The sequence below is a fragment of the Elephantulus edwardii genome, unplaced genomic scaffold (assembly GCF_000299155.1).
Source record: "Elephantulus edwardii isolate Elephantulus edwardi_28Jun2011 unplaced genomic scaffold, EleEdw1.0 scaffold00067, whole genome shotgun sequence".
Taxonomy (NCBI): Eukaryota; Metazoa; Chordata; class Mammalia; order Macroscelidea; family Macroscelididae; genus Elephantulus; species Elephantulus edwardii.
Window position 1 is genome coordinate 8,629,195 of NW_006399817.1, and position 17,451 is coordinate 8,646,645.

General features: G+C 37.7%; 1 pseudogene; it reads left to right on the plus strand.

Annotated features, from left to right (window-relative positions):
• LOC102855346 overlaps positions 1 to 15,267 on the plus strand; it is a 19,812-nt pseudogene extending 4,545 nt beyond the window's left edge.
• The last annotated feature ends 2,184 nt before the right edge of the window (positions 15,268 to 17,451 follow it).

The following is a 17,451-nucleotide window of genomic DNA, read 5'->3' on the forward strand; positions in this document are numbered from 1 at the left end:
AGTTAGCCACAATTTGTTGTGATCCACCAGTCAAATACCTTTGAATGGTCAATGAAATGCAGATAGACATTTTTCTGGTATTCTTTACTTTGAGTTGACATTCCTTTAACATTGGCTATAGTGTCCCTAGTTCCATGACCTCCTCCAAACTCAGCCTGCATATCTGACCATTATCTGTTGATGTACTAACATCTGCTGTAATGTCCCTAGTGCCATGATCTACTCTAAACTGAGCCTGAACATCTGGCAATTCTCTGTTGAGATATTGTTCCAGTCATTTTTGGATATGAACAGACATTTCATCAAAGAATACATTCAAATGGCAAACAAACAACATGAAAAATTGTTCAAAATCCCTAGCTCTAAAAGAGATGCAAGTCAAAACAACTATGAGATATCATCTCATCCCGGTAACAATAGCAAAATTCACTAAAGAGGCAAACAGAAAATGCTGGTGAGGTTGTGGAGAAACTGGAAATGTCCCTTATTTGGACATTCTTAAGCAGGATCCTGCTTGTGTGCAATATTAATGATATTGTTCAATAATTTCCACATTCTGCCAGATCCCTTTTTCTTTGGAATGTGAATAAATATGAATCTCTTCCAGTCAGTTGGCCAGGAAAAGGAAGAAAAGACCAAACTGGATGTCAGAAGAAACTCTGAATATTGCACTAAAATGCCAATAAACCAAGGCAAAGGAGAGAAATAAAGAAGTTAAGGAGCTGAACATAATATTTAAAAGGTCAGCTCAGGAAGACAAAACAAAGTACTATAATGAAATGTAAAAACAGCTGAAGTAAAAAAATCAAAAGGAAAGAACTCACTTGGCATTTCTTGAGCTGAAGAGCGTGAAGCACAAACTCAAGCCTTGAGTTACAATACTTAAGGATGCTCTTGGCAGAATGTTGAATGACCCAGGAAGCATCTAAAGAAGACAGAATGAGTACACAGAGTATACCATAAAGAACTAATAGACACAGAAGAATTTAGTGAAACAACATATCATCAAGAGCCTATGGTGATGAAGGAGGAAGTTCAAGCTTCTTTAAAGGAACTGGGAAAAAAAAATAAGGCCCCCAGGAATTAATTGATGGCATACTAACTGACATTTTGATGAACAGATGCTTCCCTGGACATGCTCAGCCAAGAGACTTGGAGGGCAGTGAACATAGGTGTACAAATATCCATTGCAGCTGTTATTTCTTTGGGATATATACCTACTAGTGAGATTGGTTAATCAAATAATAATTTTATTCTCAACTTTCTAAGAATGTTTCAAACTGTAATCCCTATTAGTTTCATTATTTTGCACTGGAAGTGTTTGAGAGTTCCAATCCCTCTACACCTTTGCTAGGATTTATTTTTTCCTGCCTTACTGAACTTTGATATTTTTGAGGTGAGATTTATCTCTTTTTTGTTTTGATTTGCATCTCTTTGATAGTCAACGATCTTGAACATTTCTTCATGTTCTTGTTGACTATGAATGTCATTTTTGTTGAAATGCCTATTCAAGTTCTTTGTCCATTTTGTGATTGAGTTGGCTGTCTTTTACTTGTTGAAGTGTTAAAGTTTTCAACTTACAACTTAAAGTTTCAACTTTTTAATGGTAAGTACATAATTAATTTTTTAAAACATTTAGATTGGTTTACATGCAAAATTCATATATACTGTATTTCATTCATGTACACTGCCTTTTACACATTCCTTCATTAACATTGTGTTTCATACTATCATTTCCATATACCACTAATCCCTATTGGTCTATACTCACTACCATCCTATCTTTTTAGTCATAACACATTTTTAAAAGTAATCTATGTCAAATGGAATTATCCTCATGTTTAGGCATATTTCATGATAAGAAGCTTAGAAATTTCTTTCAAATATGATTTTACATATATTGAAACAAACTCTTTCTTCCTGTGTTTTTTTTCTCTCTCACCTTTTGTTCATAATCACACTCTTAAGATAATGTAAAATGGGTTTACACAATCAAGACATTTCCATGTTTGTACATATGCCATTCAGGACTTCTCTGTTCTCAACCAAACATTACTCATTTCTTCCACCACTGGTTGTATAGCTTGGCTTAAATTCTCCTCACTTTTCCTGCTTATTCTCTTTTTGCCACAATGCCACCTGACAGCCAAAATCCATCTTCGGACTGAAAAATAGAGCCATGGAATGAGAGGAAAAATAGAGTCAACAGAATATAGACAGCCATTCTCATTTAAGGGAGATACATTTGAGCTTTCTAAAGAAGAGGGGTGTTGCATGAGGAGTGATCAAACAAAGTAAAAGGTCTTCTCTTCTAATTTTGGTCCTGGCTAGTTGTTGTGGGTACAAAGAAGACATGAAGATATTGAAAAGAAATCCTGACTTCTTGTTGTTAGATGCCATTGTGTCAAGGATGACTCATAGCAACCATTCATACAAACACCAAATCTATGCTGGTGTTAAATCACCTGTTCTAGCCTGTGGCATCCTCATCATCTCTACCACACTCAAGCCCATTGTTAAAGTTATTGTGTCAGTCTGTGTGGTTGAGGGTCTTCCCCTCCTTCACTGACCTTCCACTTTTCTAAGCATGATATCCTTCTCCAAAGACCGCTCCCTCTTAGCAACATGCCCAAAATATGTGAGACAAACTTTCACCATACTTCCTTCTAAGGGGAATCCAGGCGCCACTCTCTCCAAGACGTATTTGTTCATTTTATATGCAGTCCATGGAATATTTAGTGCTCTTCTTTAACATCACAACTCAAAGGCATAGATTCTTCTTTTGCCATCTTTAATTACCATCCAACTCTCAGATGCATTGTAAGTAATTGAAATGATGATAGTTTGAATGAGGCACATCTTAATCTTTGAACTGATGACCTTGCTCTTTGGAGAGTCCCTCACTGTCGACTTACCCCACCGCAATATATCTTTTGATTTCCTGACTGTTAGCACCAACATTGTTGGTTGTTGATCCAAGTAAGATGAAATAATTGATGATTTCTGTCTTTTCAGCATTTATTTACTTATGAAGTTACCTATTGGCCTGGTAGTGAGGGTTTTGTTTTCTTGATATTGAGATGTAATCCATACTGAAAGCTAGAGCCTGCATATTTTGCAGCAAAAGTTTCAAGTCCTCTTGACTTTCAGCAAAGTCATCTACATAACTCAGTGGTGAATCTTCCTCTATTCCTGATGCCACATTCTTCTCCATTAAGGTTAGCGTTTTGAATTATTTTTTTTTCCTGCATAAAGATTAAACATAGATAGAGAAAAGATTGATGAATCAGATGATATTTTTATTTCCAAATTTCTAAAAACTGTAGCATAGGGGAAGTGTGGTGGGAAGACACTCAGACAGATGGTTGATATAATGACTGCTGCAATGGGCTGATGTGTGTCAGGGGGTGTGAAGATGGTACAGTACAGGGTTCATATCTGTTGTTTAGAGGGTCACTATGTGTCATAGTCAACCTAACAACAACCAGCAATATATGAGAGTTCCAAAATCTCCACACTTTCGCCAGTATTTATTGTTTGCTGTCTTATTGAACTTTGATATTTCAGGAGAAGATAAAAGTAAAGGAGGGAAGATAAAAGTGATTTATAATTCATGACTGTTAGTAATTCCTTTTCAACCCACCTCTCCTATGTGGTTACTTATCCTGCAAGAGTTCAGCTAATGATGAGTTTTAGAAACAAAGTCATGAGTAAATGAAAAATATCATAAAGACTTCATTTTTGTATACCCACTCATCTCTTCATTTCACAGTAAAGCTATTTTCCTCAACTCCCTTTGAAAGCCTAGATTTATGTTTGCTATTACTAGCAGAGCCAGGAAACTTCCTCTGGTAGATAAACTAACTATACTATTGGGGTGGTCTCTCATGAAAGATCTGAGAAATCTAGACGCTTATAAATATGGATAGTGAAAGAAACTAAATAGAATATGTAGGGGAAATTCTAGAGCTTATTTAAATATCTTGCTTCTCTACTAAAGATTTTATTTAACCTTTAAAAGTAATGTTTGTTATTAATATGAAGATAGTAAATCATGTAACTGTTTTAAACTTGTAAGTTTTGTACACACTAGGCAGACATGGACTAGAGTTATGACTTTGAAGCTTTCTCACCACAACATTTACAAACTCAGTTCATCATGTGGAAAACCATACACGCATTTTGGTTTGGCCTAGAATCTTCTTTTCATCTTCAAGGTCACTGAGTGCAAAGGAAAGGGGAAAAAAACTACTGTAAATATTTTTGAAGCACAGATTTATTTTTCCATCTTGTAAAATTAAAATTGAAATCTTTTATTTTGTCCAGGGGACCTAGTTTGTTCCAACCTTGAGATTCCTTATCACTGGAAAATGCTTTCTCAACTGTTTTAAAACTCATGACTTTGTGATTCTCAAGGAACTCTTAACAGAATCAGAAATGGAATTTTCATTTTTAGTTTTCCCTGCATTTAGGTTGAGTCATTTCTTTTCTGTTGAGTCTGACTGTATTATCCACATCTCTGTGCATCCCTAACCTTTCCTTTGCAAAAATTCTCTTCAACTCTCTTACCTGGAATGGAGGAATATCCAGGTGTTAAAAAAAAAATAGAGTCCTATTTAGTGCTGATTTAGTTCTTTTTTTATAAAAGTGATTTAACTGTTGTTATTAGATGCCATTGAGTCAAGTACAACTCACAGTGACTCTATAAATAACAGATCTGTCCTACCCTGTCTTATCCTGTGCCATTCTCACAATCCCTGACATACTTGAGCCTATTTCTGTAATGGTGATTCATTTTATATGACACAATGTACGGGAATGATCATATGAAATGCAATGTGAATGAGGAAAAATTTAAAAGTATAAAGAAAGGAAACAAAATGAAAACAGAGGTGTAGTTATATGTGTTTTGGTCTCAGTTCTAATTTCTTTAGGGTATATTCTCAGTAGTGGAATAGCTGGGTCAAATGATATTTCTATTTTCACCTTTCTTTCAGGAAATGCCAAACTGCCTTCCATAATGGTTTTACCATCTTATATTCCCACATGAGAGTCTCAAACTCTCTGTATCGTCATTAACATTACTTGTCGGTTGTACTATAAACTTTGCTTATCATTGATGAAGTGAGATATCTCACTATTTTAATTTTCATCTTTCTAATTGCTAGTGATTTTGAACATTTCTTGGCCAACTGAATACCCTCTTCGGTGAAATATTTTTCTTATCTTCTACCCATTTTGTGATTGGGTTATCAGTCTTTTTCTTGTTGAAGTGCTGTTGTTGTTGAGTTGTTAGGTGCCTTGAGTTGACTATGACCCATACTGTCCTTATGAACAATGGATCTGAACCTTTTCCTATTCCGCACCATTCTCATCATCTCTGATATATTTGAGCCCATTGTACAGTACTGTGTAAGTCTATCTGGTTGAGGATCTTCCTTTTTTTCATTGACCCTCCGTATTTCCAAGTATAATGTCCTTTTCCAAGAACCAAGCCATCCTACAAATGTGCCCAAAATATGTGAGATAAAGTTCCACCATTCTTGCCTCCAAGGAACACCCTGGCTACACTTTCTATAAGACATATTTTCTTTGTGTTTTTTTTTTAAGAACATGGGACATAAGTATTCTTTTTCAACTCCACAACTCAATTCTTCTGTCATCCTTAGTCATTGTCCAACTTTCAGCTATATAACAAGTAATTGAAAAGACCATGGCTTAAATCAGATGCATCTTAGTCTTTAAATGGACATCATGGCTCCTTAATACCTGGAAGAGGTCCTCGATAGTAGATTTTATCCAATGCATTAAGTATTGATTTCTTGACTGCTGGTGCCAAGAGTGTTGATTATGCATCTTCTCTCCATCTATCAGGGTGTTGCCCGTCAGTGCGGTGGTGAAGAATTTTGTCTTTTTGATGTTGATATGTAATACATATTGAAAGCTGTAGTTTTTGAACTGCTGCAGCAAGTGCTTCAAGTCCTCCTCACTTTCAACAAGCAAGATTGTGTCATCTGCATAATGTACATTGTTGATGAGTCCTCCTCTGATCCTTCTTCATGAAGTCAATACTCTTGAATGATTTGTTCAATATACAGATTAAATTGTTGTTGTTGTGCACCACTGAATTGGAACCAACCCATAGTTGACTCTCTCTGGTGAGTTTTTGGAGACAGTTAATCACATGGAAGAAGATTGTTCCCACAGAGCTGCTGGTGGATTCAAACCACATACTTTTTGCTTGGCAGCACAACCCCTTAACACAAAGCCATCAGAGCTCAATAGTTATGAGAATAGACACAGCTCTACCACACACCTTTCTAGATTTTAAACTATGCAGTGTTCCTTTGCTTTCTTTGGAGGATAGCTCTTTGGTCTAAGTATAGGTTTCACATGAGCACAAATAAATGTCCCGGGATTCCCAATCTTCTCAATGTTATCCATAATTTGGTAGGATCAGCACAGTCAAATACCTTTGCATAGTCAATAAAATACAGATAAACAGCCTCATCTAAATCGAGCTTGTATTCGATAAATTTTAGTTATAAGTTCTTTTCCAGAAACACCATTGCCAAATAATGTTACCCAGTCTGTGGTCAAGCCTGCTGTTATAGTCACTATGCAAATTCCTCTTGTCAATGATTTTCTTCTCTTTCTCTAACACTCTGCCTTTCTTACTATGGTGTCTGAGACCCTCTATATACGTAACAAGTTCCTTCTCATGACCAGGCAGGGTTAGGTGCGCTTTGAGGTTATCCAGAAATATGGAGCATTAAGTTTTTCATTGGATTCTGCAGGACAAACATTTGGAAGCTAGAATGTACTCAGAAAAATAGACTGGAGTGTGAAGTGTCTGGGCAACATAATCGAATGTAGAATGTTGAAAGGAAAAAAAATGAGACAGTAGAATAGTTTGTTCTAGAGATTAGAATGAGGGTAAATAACGATTTGATTCAATACAAGAAAAAAATTTCCATCCTAATAATTAGTTTTCCAACAATGGACAAAGTAGCATATGACTTAGAGAATTTCCTAAGACTCTTAAGTGCAAACTGGCTGATCACTTGCTACTATTTGGCCACACTCAATGGATATTAATAAGTTGATGTTGTTGTGTGCCATTGAGTTGGAACTGACGCATAGCTGATCCTCCAGAGAGTTGTCAAAGATGATTAAATCATGTAGCTAGAAGATTCGAACATTGTGCCTTTGGGATTGCAGTGTAGCTTCTTACCACGAACTCACCAAATGCCCCCAACAAAATGCTTCAAATGATAAAAAGATATTTTAAAATAGCAAATATGCTTTATTTAGAATGCATACTTTGGTGAAAGTGAACTGAATGAAGGACAATTGGCATCAGCCCTAAAAGTAATTTTTAAGACACAGTAATTTTGTTGGAGCTACCTGCAAAAACCAAAATTTACAGAAGTAGATTTTTTTAATATTTAAATTTTAGATACTGTTTACTCAAAGTCTACAAATATTTTAAAAGCATTTAGTTCTGCCACAACAAATATAAAGATAATCCTTTGTTTAACAGTACTGAAAGAGATTAATGAAGAAATAAAAGACTAACTTTCATTCAAATGTCCAGTGATCATAACAAGTTCATTCTGAAATTATCTTGGTAACAAGGAATCCCAACTTTTGAGCTCCCAAATCTAGCACTATAGTATGTGAAAACATTAACAATAAAAAGCAAAATGATAAGACCCTCTAAGGTTTGGAAGTGATCTAAATATAAGTAATAATTACATTCTCCATATTCTTTTATTTAAAACTAAAACCCATCAATTTTTTTCAATGCTTTGAATGAGCAATTAAAGTATCTTTGTTCACTGTGTAGGCACACTGGATAATATTCTTTTTTTTTCTATATTTTATTAATTTTCATAAGCATTTACAGAGATTTTGGGTTTCCATTCATTCATTGTTGCACTATTCTCTCTACCCTCCTCCCAGTTTGTTCTTGTCCAAATGCCACAGTGCTTGTCAAAGCCAGTTCTGATTAATCTTCTTTGTCAGTGTGTCCTTTGCCATTCCCTATCACTCCTCCCTGAGAGAGACTTCACCCTGAGTCATAAGGAAAAGGGGATGGCGTATTCTCTTAGCTACTTCCTGCTGAAAAGGGACGCTGTGGGTTTCAGGGTGAAGATCTTCTCTCACTACTCTAAAGGGCCCCTTTGGCAGTAGGAAACACATAGACTATTATGGAGATTGATTTTGGGATTTAGATGCACTCCTATTGATTGTGCTTGGCCGTACATGTTCATATCCTTGAAGATGTATCATGGGGGTGTTGCAACCTAGAAGACCCAAATTTGACTAACAAGTTATAAGTACATGAGTCCAAAAATTATGGAAAAGTAAAAGAAAAGATTCTTTCATTGTTTTACAAACCCTCCCCCAGGTCCCCTCCACCATGTAGCCCTCGCTCTAGTCTCCTGTGATGACAGAAATACCTAGTTATATATCTCTTTTAAACAGTTTTCTTCTAAATAACAGAAAAGATTATTCTGTTCAGTTCAACTCCCTGACATCAAGAGATACGACATGAGAAGTAAATGTATAGTAAATATTTCTTAGATGATTGGATATTAAACACATGATAGGCATGAAAGGATGAGACGTTGGGCTTCAGGAATGGTTCAAAACCAGTATTTTTTAAGATGTTGATAAATGCTTTTTTGTTGTTGTTGGGAAGATGGCTCTTCCCAACTCTTTTTTGTCTGTTTGTTGTTGTGTACTGTCCAATCCGATCTAACTGTCACAGGAGGAGATTGCCTCTCCTTCTCCAGTGGAGCATCTGGTGGATTCAAACCATGCACCTTTAGGATTGCGACACAGCTTCTTGCCACTCGGCCACCAGAGATCCCTTGATCAATGCTTTTTGAAAAGAATGCTCTAGTATATTGTCTACCTTTAACAGATTACTGATGGTCTTCACTGACAGTATAATTTATTATGTTTAATTTATTAAAAATATATACAGCTTCAAAAGAAGATATATAAAGGTGGTAAAATGTACTTGGGTATTAAATAGCTTTTGATAAACTACTGACCGGAACATCATTACATAGACTAGTCTTTTGGGACACACTAGTCTAAATACTCTCTTCCAGTGCTAATTCTCCTTTACCTTACTTTCCAAAGAGAGATGTGCCAACTGACTACAAGCTTCCACTAAATTTTAAAGTTCTAGCCACTTTCCTTAATGTGTGGCTATTTACCAGTTTAGTGGGGGGAAAAAGGTTTCTTTTTCAGTTATATGATTTTATCTTTGATTTTTTTCACATGTTAAGGGTCTAATTTACACATCTGGGAATAAGTCACAATACTTGGAATTTTATTTACATAATTTTATAACATAAAAATGGTATTCTTTAAGAACATTTCACTTTTTAACTCCTTATAAGGAGGAAAATTCTCAGAGTGTTTAAAAATATGTATCTAAATGTATGTAGGTTATTTTCCTACTACATCATAGGTTTATAGACAAAAGGAGAAATCATTACTCTTTGATGAAATTTTGTGTATTGCTCTGCTCAAAGGCAAAAAGTTAGAGGGTTTCTAGGCAAACACCATAAAAATTTCCTGTATTAACTAAGTGAGCAAAAGAGCACATTTCTTAAACAGTATTTTTCAAACAGTATTTTTCAAAGCTTAACCTCATGTTTTAACAACCCCAAATGACTTAAGTTCCTGACTTTCTTGTTTGCTGGTTAGCTTTCAATGCCTGAATTCAGAGAAAGGAGATGTAGAAAAATTCTGCAGCAGTTCATACAGTTCATCTCTTTAAAGTAATCAACAAATGAATTTCATCCTATGATCACTGACATCCACATACTTAGGGATGGGTTGGGGGTGACCTTTTCTATGCAGAAAAATTGGAGCCTATTTTAATCCTAGGATCTTTGGAAACTATCAAGAAATATCTCCATATCCTTTCACTGCTTACCCACTACTCAGATTATATGAAATTATAAACCGAGCCATTAAGTCATGACATATTTATTAATATTGATTTTGCCAAAGGAGAGATAAGAGACAATCACTAGACTGAAAACTTCTAGGGTCAAAGGAGACAGTTCTGTCAATCACTACCTCCTTCTGTTAACAAATTTTGGCTGTTCCTGGAAAGGGACACAGCTTAGGGTAAGGTGACTTTCTTTGTTTTTGTTAATGGTTTCGTTAAGGACTATCTCTAGTGAGGGGTGTAGTCAAAAGGCGTTAGTCTCAGCATTTCAAGGAATGAGTGACTTGGTCCTAAAGAAAGGTCCTGGCCAACATACCACAGCATCCACCACAGTCCTTACTTACACTTTTCCATCAGCTTTATTTTTACAAAATGTCCTGAGCACAGCTTCTGCTTGATTCTGGCCAGTTTCTTTTCCAGGAGAAAATGACAATAAGGAATTTCTCGTGACACATTCATGGATGCTGAGGCTGTTTTATAAAAATATATTGACCAGTTGTAGTAAAACAACTATTTCCTCTCTCCCAGCACTATAATTTGCTCTCATGTTTGAGGTTTAGCACATTCCTAGGAGAAGTTAGAATACTTATAAAGGTTAGTATTACAAGAAGGCAGGATGTTGGTGGGGTCCTATGATAGCTGCCGGGAGGAGGCTTCCTGGGCAAGCTGTAGAGTGGACTACTGCCTCCTGGCCTAAATGAAAGTGATGTTGAGTTGAATTCTGAAGATGAAGCCACACCAGAGAACTCTGCGCTTCACCCACAGGAAGCTGAGAATCAAGTGACCAGAAAAACAGAAACCTCTGATTTCCCAACAAACAGACCAAAGCCGGAAACAGAGACAAATGTAAATGCCTTTCAAGAGTGCCCCTCTGGAATTTCCTTAAACATGTGGAATGAATTTCAAGAATTGCAGAAAAAAATTGGGAAGAGAAAACCTCAGCCTCAGGCTTCCGGCGGAGAAGAGGAAGACGCTGTAGGAAAGGTAAATTGAAGAATGAAGAAGCAACTCATAGTGAACAGTCCCCAAATGAAGCCCAGTGGAAGGAGCTCACTGAGTATTTTGGAGTCAATGATCTATTTGACCTCCCTGTGAAAAAGAAAAAGATTGATAAGTCTGGTCTTGAAAAGATATAGACCAGGCTGTGGATGAATGGAATATTGAGAAGGCCGAGGAACTCAGTAACCAGCTCGCTACTTGAGAGCTTGGTGTGAAAATTGCCAAAGCCAGGAAATCAAGAGACAAATTGCATTGGGAAAGTCAGCTGTGAGTGACCTCTCAAGAGTACTGAAGAGCAACAATGTCAGGCTGGAGACTAAGGTGTGCCTGATCCCGGCTATAGTCTTCACAATTATGCATCAGAGAGTTGGACAGTGAATAATGATGATAGAAAGAGAATTGATGCCTTTGAGCTGTGGTGCTGGAGAAGAGTGTTGAATATACCATGGACTGCAAGGAGAACAAACAGGTTTGTACTGGAGAAGGTGAGCCAGAATGCTCCTTGGAATCAAGGATTCTGAAGCTTCGTCTGACATACTTTGGGCATGTTGCAAGGAGGGACTGGTCCTTGGAGAGGGACATCATGTTTGGCAGAGTGGAGGGGCGGCAAAGGAGAGGAAGACCTTCGATGAGATAGATCGATTCTGTGACTGGAATTGGCACAGGATAGAACGGCGTTTAGGGCTCTTGTACATAGGGTCACTATGAGTTGCAAGCAACTTCATGGCACATAACAACAAAAACATTGCCTACCACAACTTTGTAAAAGCCTAAAAGCATGGGGATTTGAAGCAAAGAAGAGATGGGAAACCAAAAGCAACATGGGCTACATGTAACTTGCCGGGGTTCTTCATGATCTGTCTAGATTCCCAACATGCAATTTACTGAGACGATTTTCTTGCTTATACGTAAATATACCAGGAAACTGAGAAAAGTGGAAAAATTAAGCATAAAATTTGAGAGTTGATTATCAGACCTTTTCAATCTATTTTTCTAAGGTGCTCATCCTATTAAAACAGAGTGTTATGTTATGGGTATAAGAAATCTAAGCCTACTCACAGAAAGGGACAACAGGGTTCATTTCTGTCTGTGTGTAGACCTGTAATATGAAGTCAACTTTTCCTTATTCCTTTGGTGGAGCACTGTCATACTTTCTTGTCTGACACCACCACTGCTGGAGTTTGGTTTTGAGGTTGGTATTTGTTTACAATGGATTGGTCATAAGTGCTCTGGGAGCCTCATTTGATGCTGTCTTTCACCGATGACTTTGATTACCTAGTGTTGCAAAAGTCATTATTGACTCTTTATTGGGATATTGGGCGGCAGTAGAGTTGGTATTTCACAGTCACATGGTAAAAGCAATTTTTGTGTACCTTCAGATAAAATATTTCAATAAAAACCATCACAGACTGGAAAAAAAAAAGGCTAGTATTACAAACTGCAATCCTTGATGCTACGGCTGGTCTAAAAGACCCCTCAAACTCAAACTCAAACTCATTGCTGTTGGGTTGGAACTGACTTATTGCTAACCCTTGATTGGGGTTTGAAGGTTGCAAATCAAGTGCAATGTGACTGCCCATCTTTCTCTTTTGGATCTCCTGGCAGATTCAAACTGCCAGAGAGATGTGGCCTTTGGGTTAGCAGTGACCTTCCCAAGAACTAGGCCACCAGAGTACCTTAAAAAACCACTGTTGGTTGTATTTAATCTCACTCTCTTCAACTGCCTATTGTCTAGTACACCAGTTCTGTTAACTCAATTTTTTGTTGCTTGTTTGCTGTTGAGTCACCTGTGACTCACTGGGACCCTATATACAATAGCTCTGAACCTTGTCCTACCTGAGCCAATCTCATTGTCTCTGATATATCTACCCCAATTACCATAGTTATTGTGTCAATCCATCTCATCCAGGATCTGTATCTCCTGCACTGTCCCTCCACCCTTTCAAGCGTAATGTCTTTCTCTAAGGACTGACCCCTCCTGAAAACATGCCCAGGTTAGACTAAGCTTCAAAGTCCTTGCCTCCAAAGAGCGACTTGGTTTTACCCTCTCAAGGAAAGACCTGTTCTCTTGGCAGTCCATGATATGTTAAATACTCTTCTCTAGTACTACAACTCAAAGGTATGGATTTTTCTTCTATTGTTTTTAGTCGTTGTCCCCCTCTCTGATGCGTAGCAAGTAATTGCAGAGATCATGGCTTGTATCAAGTGCATCTTAGTCTCTAGACTGACATCATTGCTCTTCAGCATACTGGACCAGTCTCTGACAGAAGACTTTGCCACGGCAGTTCATCTTTTGATTTCCTGACTGCTGGTGCTAAGAGTGTTGATTGTGGAACCATGCAAGCTGTTAACTATCTCAACCTCTTCTATGTCTATTATGAGGCTGCCAATTGGCCCAATGGTGAGAATCTTTGTTTTTCTGATATTGAGCTTCAATCCATATTAATAACTGTAGTCCTTGATCTTCTGCAACAAACACCTCAGACTCTCCTCAGTTTTGTAAAGCAAGGTTGTATCATCTGCATAACACAGGTTATGAGTCTTCCTCCAATCCTGATGCCACATTCCTCTGCATATAGTCTAGCCTCCCAAATGAACTGTTTTGCATGTAGATTGAAAAGACATGGAGATAAGATTCATTCCTGGTGTACATCTTTCCTGATTTTGAACCATGCAGCATTTCCTTGGTCTTTTCTGACAGCTGCTTCTTGATCTAAGTATAGGTTTTGCCTGAGCATAATCAAGTCTTCTGGGATTCTCATTCTTATCAAAGTTAGCCATAATTTGTTGTGATCCACACAAATACCTTTGTAGTCAATGAAACACAGATAGACATTCCTCTGGTACTCTTTGCTTTCAGCTACGATCCATCTAACATTGGCTGTATCGTCCCTAGTGCCACCACCTCTTTTAAGCCCAACTGGTAGTTAGTTCTCTGTTGCTGTACTGTACCAGTCACTTTTGGATAATCTTCAGGAAGATATTGTTTGTATGTGATAGTAGAGATTTGTTGTGGTGTACCATAGAGTTGGAACGAACCCATAGCTCACCCATAGTTTTTCTGGGGCAGTTAATTACACAGGAGGAGATTGCCCATCCTTCTAACAGAGCAGCTAGTGGCCTCGAACCATGTGCCTTTGGGATTGCAGCACAGCTTCTTACCACTAGGCCACCAAAACGCCTATGATAGATAAATTCCACACTCTGGATCACCTTTTTTTATTTTTGAATGGGAATAAATATGGATCTCTTCCTGTCACTTGACAAGGTAGTTGTCCTCTAGATTTCTTGGCACAACCTGGGGAACACATCCAGGGCTGCATTTGCTTATTGAAATATGTAAGTTGATATAACATCAATTTCTGGGGCCTTGTATTTTGCCAATTTTTTTCAGAGCAGCTTGAACTTCCTCCTTCGCCACCATTGCCTCTTGATCATATGTTGTTTCTGGAAATTCTTCTCTGTCTTAACTAATTCTTTTTGGTACAGTGACTCTGTGTACTCCTTCATGGTGGTCCCCGTGGGCTCTAGTTGTTGCCTTTGTTGCTCCCATGGGCGGCAGGGAGGGCTGTCAGTCTGTCTGTCTGAGTGAGTGGGTGGGGGTCTGGCCACACTGCCCTGTGTTGTAGGCTGCCCACTGGTGGGTGTCACCTGGAATGGGCAGGTGGGGGTTTCCTGCCCTGCTGACTGAGCCTCCCCTCCCTCTCTAGTAGAAAGAAAAAAACTACAAACTTCCTCATATGTGAGAAAATCTGGTTCGATTTAGGAAGACCATAAATCTGTGTTTGCTTGTCTGCTACCTGGACTGAAAACTCTCTAGGAAATAATCTGTGGCAATTATAGGGCTCACATAATCTGCTTCCAGTCTCGTATGATTCATTGTATTAGTTGACTAATGAGTAATTTCTCATAAACAGTTGTTTCAAATACTATGTAAAGTTTTTTTAGCTGTTTCATATAAAAGGGTAAATATGATCTCTGTTACTCCATTGTATTAGATGCAGGTTTGGGAGTTATGTTTTGAATAGTGTATAATTTTGTACATGGTTTTGATTTACTCCTGAACCTCTATATTCATTGTAATTCTCCTCTTGGGATTTGCCACAGACACTTTTATTTTTTTTTTTTTTTAGTAACATCCCTCTAGATCGGGGACCCTCAGGCTCCAATCCCATGTTTACTCTCCTGGATGTAGTTGGTGCATATACAGGCTAGTTCCCTCAACATATAATTTATTAATTTCTTAACAGACATATCACTTCTTTAATCAGATTATGGTGGATGGGTAATCTCCTGTCATGAGTTTAAAAGCCTCTTAAAAGCCACTGGAAGGTCAACTACAGGTCAGCTCGACTCAATGATACTCAACAACAAACAACATTATTATCTTACTTATTGATCTCGTACATCTTACTTATTGATCTCGTATCTAGTCAGAGAAATAGAAATTATTTTGAGGTAGGAAAATGTTGTCTTTCAAAGAGGATCTAGGAACTAAAGATTTTTCTGTATACCAACTTAGTTGCTTCCATCTAAGATCTCAATCTTTTCCAACCAGTCATAACTGTAGCCTAGAAGAGATGTTAGCCTAGAGAACTCAATCTTCTTGGAAGCTCTATTACTGCTTAAAAGGAACTTTTGTTCTATTCCTCACTTCTTTCTTTTCTCTGGCTAAAAGAGATAGTTGTTAATTGCCATGGAGATGGTTCCCATTCATGACGACCTAGGTGTACTTGAGGAAAAGGACTTGGTAATGGTTCTGGTTGGTTGGTCTTGAGTCACTTCCAACTCATTCAGATCCTACAGAATAGAGTAGAACTTCCTCTTAAGGCATCCAAAGCTGTGAAGATTTATGGAAATGAATTGCATCATCTTTTTCCTGAGGAGGCGCTGGTAGGTCTGAACCCATGTACTGGCCTTTTGGTTGTCAGTTGAGTGTTTAACCATGGTGTCAACCAGAGCTCCTTAACAGGAGATTGTTGTAGTTATGGAGATTAGAGTCTTTTTGTATGCTGACAAGGAAGCCTTCTGGCTTTTACACTTTGCTTTCTATTAGTGGTTAATTACCCTAAGCTTTTTGTTGTCTTTCTCCAATCTATCAAGTGGTCTTTTATAACAACCGTCTCATTTTAAACTTTTTGTAATTTTTTGTTGTTGTTGTTCCTTCCTAATCCAAACTCTCTCTTGCTTCACATTGAAAGCTGGCTTAGAGTGATCAAGCTCAAAAATGCCATTTTAGAGTCTTCCTACTAGAATAATTTACAGTACCAACTGGTGCAGATTGATTTCCATGCGTAACATTTAATGACTCTGGGATGTGTATGTAAACCTTTATTGGAGAGCGCTCCCAGGAAGAACACCTGTGAAAGATGAATACACTTGGGCAGAGAGAGAAATGGATGTTCATACACTTGAAACAGGCCTCAGCTGATCCTCTGAGTAACTCTTCAGTTATGTTATTGTCTGTCGTTCAGTTAACTTTGTATAGTCATGTTATTGTTTTTGTTTTGTGCCATCAAATGTGATCTGATCCACAGCTGACCCATCAGTTTAGTCATACAGGAAGAGATTGTCCTTCTTTCTCCTGTAGAGCAGCTGGTGGATTTGAACTGTGTACCTTTGTGATTGTACTTTTATCCTATCTCCACAGCTTTTTGCCAGTAGGTCACCAGAGTCATAGTATAGTCATGGGTGTGGTGGTGTTGTTGATTCTCATGTAGCCGAGTACGACTCATAGCAAGACTATGAAAAAAAGGCCTGAAGCCCCTCTACAACTATTGACATTTATCAAAGTCCATAGAGTTTCAGGAAGCATGTTGTTCGGGAAGCAGATGCCACTTCCTTCTTCCAAACCTTTCATAGTATGTTATTGTTGTCATGTGCCATTGAGTTGTCTGTGATGTACAGAGAACTTAGAGCTGCGATCTACTACTGGGAACATCATCTCTTCCCCATCACAGCTGATCAGCAGTCTCCACAACTGGGTCTTTGAGGAGACAGAACGTAGAGTGCAGAGATGGGACTCATGGCTGAGTGTATAATCAGCATATAAATATCTTCCATGTTTGGCCAATTTGATTTCTTGATTGCTGCTTACATGGGAATTGATTGCGGGTTCTAGTAAAAATAAAAACAAAACACCTTGACAATTTCAATCTTTATTTATCATGTTGTTTATTGTTCCTTTTGTGAAGATATTTATTTATATTGAGGTGTAACCTATACTGAAGGGCCATAGTTTTTGATCTTCATCAGTAAATACTTCAAGTCCTTTTTGATTATAGCAAACAAGTTTGTACCGGTCATCTGCATTTAACCGGTTGTGAAAGGTGCTACATTCTTCCTCATGTATTTCAGATTCTTGGGTTCTTTAATCAGCACACAGGGTGAATAAATAAAAAAGTAAAGAAAAAGGATAAGACCTTAACACATGCTTTTCCTGATTTTAAATCACATAGTATCCCCATATTCAG